We start from the raw sequence: 9,758 nt of genomic DNA on the forward strand, positions 1-9,758 counted from the left end.
ACAGAGAAATACATCTGAATCAGAGGCAACATTTATTAAAGTCTGGAGTGTGTCTGTGTCTCAGAGGGAGCACAGTAATAACACAAAAGCATCTGTATATCTGTATGTTGAGTCTTTGGCTTGTAGCTGAGACCACAGTAGAAACTGTCCTCAATCTTAGATGTCAGGATCAATGTGCGTGTTGAGCCTCTGTGTATCCATGTGGCTTGGGCTGTGTGCCGAGTCCTCTCTAGGCTGTGTGCCGAGTGACATTGTGAGATACAGGGTTATACATGCATGGTAGCTGTTATACAAATACATTCCTTTTTTAGAGTTTCACAATAAGTGAACATACAGGTTATAGACATGTTGAAACTTAAATGTAAATAATCTCATAACTGATTCCTTGTGAAAATAATTAGCATTTTATAGCTATTACATGCAGATAGATGTACATTTTGGGGTTTTAAAAGGCTGTGAGTGTTTCATCAGGCACTGGCATTTAGCATATATACTCAGTAAAAAAAAGAAGCGATCCTTTTTCAGGAGACTGCATTTTAAAGATAATTTTGTAAAAGCCAGATAACTTTTACATATTTTTATTGGAAAAGGTTTAAACAATGTTTTTCATGCTTGTTCAATGAATCTTAAACAATTATTTCACATGCACCTGTGGAACAGTCCTTAAGATACTTTAAAGACAATTTACAGGCGGTAGGTGATTACGGTTACAGTTGCAATAACTTAGGACACTAAAGAGACCTTTCTACTGACTCTGAAAAACACCAGAAGAAAAATGTCTAGGGTTCCTGCTCACCTGCATGAACATGCCATAGGCCTGCTGCAGGGAGACATGAGGACTGCAGATGTGTCCAGAGCACTAACCTGCAATGTCTGTAATGTAAGACGCCTGAGACAGTGCTACAGGGAGACGGGAAGGACAGCTGATCGTCCTTGCAGTGGAAAATTACATGTAACCACGTATTCCCCAGACGTGATGGAGAACTTGCAAATGCCTTGGTGGAAGAGTGGGGTAACATCTCACAGCAAGAACTGACAAATCTGGTGCAGTCCATGAGGATGAGATGCTCTGTAGTACTTAAAGCAGCTGGTGACCACCAGATACTGACTGTTACTTTTAATATTGACCCCCCTTTGTTCAGGGACTCATTATTCTGTTTCTGTTCATCAAATGTCTGTGAAACTTGTTCAGTTTATGTCTCAGTTGTTGAATCTTTTTATGTTAATACAAATATTTACATGAGAAATTTGCGAAAAACTTTTGAATGGGGTAATTTTGATGAATTCAGCTATTATCTTGTCTTGTGGACTACATGTAATTATTAGCTTATTCAGGACAGTACTAAATAAAAAACAACATGGGAGTTTTATTATCCCTCTTATTTTGTTAACAGTATTAAGATTTAGCAGATTCTGCAAGGGGTATGCAAACCTTTGGGCACAACTGTGTGTGTGTGTGTGTGTGTGTGTGTGTGTGTGTGTGTGTGTATATATATATATATATTCTGCATATTCTAAATACCTTAACAGGATAATGCTCGACAGTTCAGAAATGCAAACTGTGCTTGTAGTAAACTGTAAAACAGTAAACAGTAAACTGTTTAGATTCTGCCATCTGCAGGTTTATTAGAGTACTGCAGCTAGAGGCTGCACTCAGAAAAAAATCCTCTTGCAGTCCATAGGTTTCTCCAGTTTGTCCCTTAAAGATTTTATATAGAACCTGACAAAAGATGTTTTTTTTATTTATTTATTTATTTATTTATTTATTTATTTATTTATTTATTTATAAAGAAAAGTAGAACCTTTTTAGCAAGTGAGAACCATCAAGGAACCCTTGCTTTCAAAAAATGTGCAAGCAGTGATTTACTACAGCTGCTCCATTCCAAAGCCTTCATTTATCTTCAGTAATAGCTTTCTCCTGGTCAGGGTGGAGGTGGATCTGGACACTATCCTGGGAACACTGGATGCAATATACTGGAAGGAATATACTCTGAACGAGACATCAGGGTTGATGTCTAACCTTAGGGGCAATTTAGCAACCCACCTATCAGAACGTTTTGGGGAGGAAGGACGGAGGAAACCAGGTAAATATATAGGAAACCCATGCATAGATCATTCAGAACTCAACATAGACTTTACCCTGAGATCTGGATTGAACCTGCTGCTTTGAGACAGCAACGTTCCCAGCAATGTGCGAATAAATCAAATGTAGACAGTGGTGAAATCTGACCTTTTAGTTGCTTTTAGCCTTCCAGGTATTAATGATTTATTAATTTTTTTCTTTAATAAAAAATTGTTAATATAACTATGCTTCTCAGGTGTGATTTAAAGAAACATCCTTTACTCTTCAGTCTCTCTGTCAAAGCATAGATTTATACTATTACACTCTGCCATCTACAGCTTGAACTAGGTAAGGCTAAAAATAAAAAAGTTTTGAAGAACAAAACCATGTTTGCTACTGCATCAGTAAACATAGAAAAACTGTAGATGTTCATAAACTCCTTGTGAATTGTTGAACCCCCCCCCCAATCTTTTCCAATTTCATAATCTCCTTTATTTTATGGCACAATGATGAGCTGTTTGTGCTGCCAAGCCTTCATTGGAGTTGAACAGTGCACATGGCCAAGGCCCAAATCGCTCATTATCTGTGACAAGCACTTATGGAGCCCTGCCTTAACTGCAACATTATGGCAATTATTAGACAGAAGCAGGCAAGGGGAATAAATACCTGCAAGGCCCTCAAGGAAAACGAAGGTGAACTCCTCTGTGGCACAGTAAAAGGAAGAACAGGAGCTTAGAGAGGAGTTGGCTGCTCAGCCCTGTGGGGAGGAGAGAATTTCTTTTAGAGACAAAACACTGTACAACTCTATGAGTGGCTCCTGAGTCACCATGGGAATTCTCTAACAGTAGCTAACAGTAATTCACAGCCAGAGCTGTCAGGTTTTTTAAAAGTTCAAACTTGTTTGATATATTTTGTGTCAAAAATCATCTCTCCTAAAAGCAGTGCAGCCAAAGACCCCACCCCCAAATGTCTGTTAATATGTCTTAACATATATATATTTTAATGTCTTCACACAAATCTCCAAGCATCATAAGAAAGAGCCTTTTCCCTTCATTTTCCCCACTGTGAGATTGCTCACAGTGATCTGCCCTAAAGCCACATGGAGCTTCACAGACAGCTTGTAAACTTACACCATAAATCTCCATGAGCAGCACGCTGATGGACCGTGATATTTCTCCTTCAATAAGTCTTGTGTTGTAGTTAGTACACAAATGTTAGCTGTTCATTTTTCTATTTTCTATGATTATTTTTTAGTATATAATTATTTTAGAATAATAAAGAAGACATTAACACTAGAAAATAACCCATTTCATATCTGACATTTTCCCACCAAAATTATTAAGGCGTTTCACCATGTTTCATGTGAAAACCACTTAAAAAATTTTTTATAATAAGCATTTGGAAATTTTGAATGGTAGTTGATGAGTGTTTGTAGAGGATATCACCCAAAACATACTGTGTTTTTTTGTTTGTTTGTTTGTTTAAGTTCACTACTCTCCAAAATATTACAACCCCAATTCCGAAAAAGTGGGGACAGTATGGAAAATGCAAAAAAAAAAAAAAAAAAAAAAAAACAAAACCAGCAAAAAACAAACAAACAAACAAAAAGGGTCATTTGAAAATTCAGTTCACCTGGTACCACATTGAAAACACAATATTAACACATCATTTGATGTTTTACTTTATTTATTTTTTAAAATATACACTCATTTCTATTCTGATAACTGCAACACACTACAAAAAAGTTGGGACAGTCCTGTTTACTACTGTATAACATCACCTGTTCTTTTAATAACACTTAAGTGTTTGGGTGCTGAGTGAAGACACCAGTTGGTTAAGTTTAGCAAGGGGAATTTTCCCCCATTCATCCATGATGCATTTCTTCAGCTGCACAACTGTACGGGGCCTTCATTGTCTTATTTTGAGCTTCATAATGCGCCACACATTCTCAGTCAGAGACAGGTTAGGACTGCAGGGAGGCCATACTAGCACCCGCACTCTCCGCTTGCACAACTATGCTCTTGTAATCTGGGCAGAATGTGGTTTGGTGTTGTCCTGCTCTGGATGGCAGCATATGCTGCTCAAAATGTGTACATATCTTTCCGCATTAACGGGGCCCTCACAGACGTGCAAGTTACCCATGCCATGGGCACTGACACACCCCCATACCATGACAGATGTTGGCCTGGATGGTCCTTTTCCTCTTTGGCCCGGAGAACACGACGGCTGTTTTGTCCAAAAACTATTTGAAATGTTGACTTGTCGGACCAGAAAATATGATTTTACTGTGCTGCTGTCCATCTCAGATGAGATCGAGCCCAGAGAAGTCACCGGCGCTTCTGGACAGTGTTGATGTATGGCTTCTGCTTTGCATAGTAAAGCCTTAACTTTCATCTGTGGATGCAGCGGCGAATGGTGTTGGGTGCGAAAGGTTTACCAAAGTCTTCCCAAGCCCATGTCAGGATATCCATTACAGACTCATGACGGTTTTTAAGACAGTGACGTCTGAGGGATCGGAGATCACGTGCATTCAGTAATGGTTTTTGGCCTTGCCTTTTATGCACTGAGATTTGTCCAGATTCCTTGAATATATTAGTTATATTGTGCTCTTTAGAAGGTGAAATGCCCCAAATCCTACTGATTTGTCTTTGGGGAATGTTGTTCTCAAAGTGTTGGATTATTCGCGGACGCATCTGTTGGCAGATTGCTGATTCTTGACCCATCCTTGCTCTTGAAGGACTAGGCCTTTTTTGAAGGCTCCTTATATACTATGATTAGACGATTGCCTCACCTGTTTCACATCACCTTCTTATTTCAACTTGTCACATCGCTATTAGTCCTAAATTGGGGCGGCTGTGGCTCAGGTGGTAGAGCGGGTTGTCCACTAATCATAAGGTTGGAGGTTTGATACCCGGCCAAAATGACTCCACATGCCGAAGTGTAATTGGGCAAGACACTGAACCCCAAGTTGTTCCCGATGGCAAGTTAGCGCCTTGCATGGCAGCTCTGCTACCATTGGGATGTGAGTGTATGTGTGAATGAGACACAGTGTAAAGCGCTTTGGAACCAATAAGGTTAAAAAAGCGCTATATAAGTGCAGACCAATTGCCCCTGTCCCAACTTTTTTGGAGTGTGTTGTATGCATCAATTTCAAAATAAATGTTTCCTTTCAAAAAAATATACAGTCGATTAGGTAAAACATCAAATACCATGTCTATATGTTTTTTTGTTTAAATACAAGTCAAAGTACATTTACAAAAATCACTCCTCTTTGTTTTTATTAGCATTTTCCATTCTGTCCCAACTTTTTCGGAATTAGGGTTGTATTTCTGTGAGGTGTAAGAATGTTCTGTAGTAACTCAGCTTGACCACCTGAGCATGTCAGCTGGTGAAAACTCTTTGGGCATGCCCTGGCATCACACCACTCATGTCATAGCTCAAATAGCCTGATCATGACTGACATGACCATCCTGTGTCAATGCCCAGACAATGGAAATAGTGTATATGTTCCAGGAAATCCTTTTCTGTTTTAAGTTTATAAACACTTCTAGGAAGAGGTAAAATATATTCTAAAGCAGTGGCATAACAGTCCTTGTGTGGAGTCTGCTTTTGTCACCAGCATTGTACACTCCTGTTTTCCTGCCTCAGATATGTTTGGACTTGTGGACTGAATGGGTTAGTCTAGTTAGAAATTCTATTCTAGAGATGAAATCCTGTTTTCCTCATTTATTGGCAACCTGACACATATCTGGAGTGGCTAGAATGTCTGATGGATAGGTTTATTGCATGATGTTGCCTGCTACTCCACAACAAACATTCCTGTCACTAAGAGGTGTTGGGGTATCACAAATACCCAGGCAGACATGCTGAAGAGCAGTCGGCATGCAACATGATTCTGTCCCTCCCAGTTTCCACGAAAGACAAGGAGAGAGACAGATACATTGAAAGCATACCATAGTAGCTGAGGGGGTGCAGACATAGAATGCAACTGTTGTAGCAAGTTATATCGAATGCATGACCTGCCATCCCCATGATATCAGACATGATCTCAGACTTTTTTTTTTTTTTTTTTTTTTTTAGCATAAATTACACGATCATTTTAAGGGGTGAAGCATTTTTTCCAGCCTCTCCACTCTGTACTGGTCTGAGTAATGGTCAGAGATGGTCAGTATGTTCTGAGTCAGCAAGTAAAAGGACTCAAGACGCGTAGTATTCGGCAACTCTATAAAGTACCACAAGGGGGCAGTGTGGGGTGTTACAGGCCAACTCTGTTATTATGAATAGTGATACAATCTTAGGAGTATTGCTGACATGTTTCTCAAAGTGTATGATGGATAGCCAGATATTTTTAAATTATGTCATGATGTTGGTTATGTGTATAGTGTATACCACTATACTTGTACACAATATGTGTTACTGACTGGCCAGTTGAATCAAAAGGGTTTAATCTAAAGGTCAATAATTTAGCTCAAAAACAAGTATAAATATTGTGAATGTCAATCTAACTACAGTTCAGGAAATAAAAGCTCTAATGGCTTCAGATATCCAGTCACATCCATAAATATTTGGACATTGGAAAAGTTATTGTTTTAACTGTCTACCACAGTATATTGGAGTAATTAAATAATGACTATATAAATAAATACCCCCCCCCCCCCTTTAGGTGACCAAATGCAAGTGGAAAATTGATCATTATTTGATTTACATGTAAGCAGATAATAGGTCTACAGTTGATTTCAAGTGTGACATTTTCTATTAGGAATCTGTGTCTGTTAACTCTCAATATGAAGTACAAAGAGCTGTCACTGCCGGGGAAGCAAGCCATCATTCAGCTGAGGAAAAAACAAACAACTAAACTAAAAAACCCAGCAAGGAGCTAGCATAAACACTGGGTGCGGCCAAATTAGCTATTTGGTACATTATTAAAAAAGAAATAATGCACTGCTGAGCTCAGGAACACCAAAAGACTCAGTAGACCATTGAAAAAAAAAAAAACTGTTGTGGATGACAGAAGAATTTATTTCCTGGTCAAGAAAAACCCTTCACAAAAGTTGGCCAGATTAAGAACACCCCCTTTAGGTAGGCATGCCTGTATCAAAGTCAAGAATCAAGAGAAGCCTTCACCAGAATAAATACAGAGGGTTTACCACAAGATGTAAACGATTGGTAACCCTTACAAACAGGCAGACCAGCCAAAACACGTCTAACAAAAAACATGAAGTACAGTTCTGTAACAACATCCTATGGACAGATGAGACAAAGATCAACCAGAATGATGGATAGGGAAGAATAGAAGAGAAGGGAAGAGAGGAAACTGTTCATGACCTGAAGCATACTGCCTCACCTTAAAACATGACCATGTATGGCGTCCAATAGAACTAGTCCCCTTGTATTTGTTGATGATGTGACTGCTGACGTGATGTCTGAAGTGAACAGTGCTATATTATCTGTTCAGATTCAAACAAATGCTTCAAAACCCACTGGGTGGCACTTCACAGTGCAGATGGACAATGACTTTTGTATACTTTGAAAGCAACCCAAGACAACCCATTCCAACTGAGCATGCATTTCACTTGCTGAAGGAAGAACCGAAGAGAAAATACCACAAGAACAAGCTAGAACTGAAGACAGTTGCAGCAAAGGCCTGGTAGAGCATCTCCAGGGAAGAAGCCCAGTATCTGGGGATGTCTATGGGATCCAGACTTCAGACAGTCATTTACTGCAAAGGATTTGCGACCAAATATTAAAAATGATCATTTCATTTATGATTGTTACGTTTGTCCAACTACTTTTGGGGACCCACCTATGAAAAAGTGATATAATTCCTGCACTGTTCAACTGATCTAGATGTCAATAGCCTCAAATTCAATATGAAAGTCTGCACTTTGAGAACAGCTAAAATAATTGCTATCTAATATCTTATATCTAATAGTTTGGATTAAAACTTGAGTTTCAATTAAAGACACATTTTTTGGTTATTCAGCTCCAGCTCCATTCTTGAGGTTTGGATAATTGTTTTTCTCTACATTCATCATAGATCCTACCCTGCATTGTCTTAAATGAAAGTAAGAGTCATAGTAGTACAATAGATAAATAAAATAGACAAGGACCACAGTTAAGGCACCTGAGTAAATCTATTACTTTTTTAGTACATTATAGGACTGCACTTTCATTTTGAGTTCACTGTATTCAGTATAGTTTAAAGGTCACATTCTGTCTAAGAGAGAGTATGAAAAAGAAAAGGAGGAAAAATAGACAAAGAGACAGTGAGAACAAATAAGATTGAGTGAATGAGAGAGAGAGAGAAATCAGCGGAGTCATTTCCACAGCACAAATTCCTGGGTATATATAGCCAGGAACAGTGTCTTCAGGGGTGCTCCACCCTAAGCCCGGCTGTATGGAGCCCCTGCTGCTCCAGATACACACTTCCTGCCTGCTGAAGCCAGGACACGGTCGGTTGGAGTAGGACAGAGGACAGAGTGGTCCTGAGAGTGGTGCTAACTGTGTTCTGCATTTCAGTGCTGCATTAGGTTGTATGAATAACTGGGGGAAAAATCTTAGACATGTCAAACTGTATTAACTGAGTTCTGGCATGGTTTCTAGCAAAATATATAATCTGAAAAATGTCAATACCAAAGTTCCATCTTGATGTGTTTGATCATATATACTGTTACAAATTTGCAGACCCCTCCAGCTTGTGCACCTCTATTTTATCATTCTCTGTCAATGCTAAGCTTCAATTATTCAGAGGCCTCCAGCAGATCACTTGAAACCCATAACCCACTTTCTATTTATACCTGACTTCAAAGAAGCACACAGTAAAATTGGGGAATCCAAGCCAACCTGGACCTAGGCCAACACCTACTCCCCAGGCCCTGGCTGCTGGAGGCTTCAGTCTAGACTCTCAACTGTCCTCCTCATTAGGGGGAAAGGGGAAGATGAGGGCACGTCAGGACATCTACATTAATCCAGATAAGTTTGAAATCCATACCGAGACAACGTTTTTGTACGGCAAAAAACTGAGCTTTTCGAAAACTCTCTTCTAAGTGGATATATTTGAAAACATTGTTTTAACGTTGTAGTGTGGACTGAGAAAATGGAGATATTCAAAAACAATGACGTATTTTTAGTCATGTGACCCATTCAACTCAAAACAAACAAGCTGGTGGACAATGAGGTACTGCAGTTGTTGTGCCTGTTATCGTTTGATAGTTTTGTTAAAGATTAATGTCACTTTGTACAACCTTCAAATGGCATTTTTAAATAAACACCTGACGGAAATGATGCAGGTGAAAGATTCCCATGTTTCCATGTATGCACGTTATCGGTATGTAAGCATTTTCAGTGACCAACTTAATCTCCATCAGCTGCATCTGTAGTATGTGTGATGGCCGCAAACAGTAATTCTGACATTTCCCTGTCCTGAAAAACATACGTTTTCATTCATTTTCTCAGCTGAGGGAAATATGTTAAAATCCTTGCCTGTGGTAATCACATTTACAATGCTGTGAAAAAGTATTTGCTTTCTGCTTCTGTTTTTGTGCATCTCTCATACTAACCAGTTTTAGATCTTCAAACTAAATACAACATAAAACAAAGGCATACTGAGTAAACACATTAGTTTTTTTTTTTTAATTGAATAAAAAAAAAAGGTGATCTTTTAACCAATGTGAAAAACTAACTGCTCCATAAAATC

This window comes from Ictalurus punctatus, chromosome 13 (assembly GCF_001660625.3).
Source record: "Ictalurus punctatus breed USDA103 chromosome 13, Coco_2.0, whole genome shotgun sequence".
Classification (NCBI taxonomy): domain Eukaryota; kingdom Metazoa; phylum Chordata; class Actinopteri; order Siluriformes; family Ictaluridae; genus Ictalurus; species Ictalurus punctatus.